Below are 1,292 nucleotides of genomic sequence, written 5' to 3' on the forward strand. Positions count from 1 at the left end.
TGACATGAGAAACAAGTGCATTCACACTGCCCTGGGGTTAAAATCCAAGTTTGTGTGACCTTGGGCAAGTTATTTAACTGCTTCAAGTTTCAGTTTCCTTGGCTGGAAAGAATGAGATAATAAACTCACCTCATGGCATGTTGTGCATTAAATAGAACCCAGCACCCAACACAGGCCTGGCTTTAGAAGGTGCTGAGTCGATGTTCAGTCTGCAATGGAGTGGAAGCCCCATTGCTTTTGGACTCCTCTGAGATCCAAAAGTTGCTTTGTGCAGAAGGCTGAAATGGGCCATTTCCAGGGCACAGGAGCCCGTTGTGCTTTGGGAGTGGGCTCCAGGCTGGGTCTGAAAGGCAGCCAGGGGCACCATCTCCCAATCTAGAGCTTTCTCTTCCCTTTTACACATCTGGGGCCTTTCCCCTTCCTGGTGAACAGTCCTAACAGGGCCCTTCACACTGCTGGGCAAACAAGGAATAAACTGACCTTCTCCTAAGGACTACCAGACAGGATCAGTTTTACTGATGCTTCCTTTTGTTTCAGGCTCCAATATGGCTTGTTGTCCATCCATCCAGTCCTCACTTAAATTTGTGACATTTTGTTCATCATGGATTTTTTTTTGCATTAATTTTTACTAAATTTTAAAAAAATATTTAACATATTTTAAAACATTGCATTAAAATATTATTTATCTTGATTACTGAGCTCCTTGGCACTCCCTTAACTTTTGCCCCTAATGATGGAAACTTCAGCTCTAACTTTTTGAGGGGAGAGGTGTATTTTGGGGACCGACTGTGCCTGCTTCCTTAAACCTGTGACCTTGCTAATGGGAACTTTCTCTGCCCCCACCAGAGGCCAGGATAAAGCTCCCAGTCTGGTTCCAACTCCTCCACTCTCCCACCTCCATTTCCATGGAGCTCAGGAATGACCCCAAATCTTTGAAATCCTTTCGGTTCAGCTTAATTCCGTTAAGTATTGGTCAACAGCAATATACTAAGTGCCAGGCAAGTACCTGGTTAAGGCTGGGAGTGGAGGAAGATGGGCAAAGACGGGAAGAGTCAGAGGCGCAGAGCGCGCTGGGGGAACCTGGATGGAGAGAGCCTGGGCGGGGGAGGCTCCGGGAGGCGACACGGGGGCGGCCCTCCCCTGAGAACTAACCACGGACTTTAGGGCACCTTCGGCAGGGAGACCACGTCAGAAATCCCGTCCGGGATTGACTTCCCGCCCGGGAGGCCCCGCGGCCTCGGGCTCTGGGCGCGGGCCAGCGGGGCGGCGCCGGCGCCGGACCGGAGGCGCTT

Source organism: Neophocaena asiaeorientalis, unplaced genomic scaffold (genome assembly GCF_003031525.2).
Source record: "Neophocaena asiaeorientalis asiaeorientalis breed wild unplaced genomic scaffold, Neophocaena_asiaeorientalis_V1.1 scaffold398, whole genome shotgun sequence".
Lineage (NCBI taxonomy): Eukaryota > Metazoa > Chordata > Mammalia > Artiodactyla > Phocoenidae > Neophocaena > Neophocaena asiaeorientalis.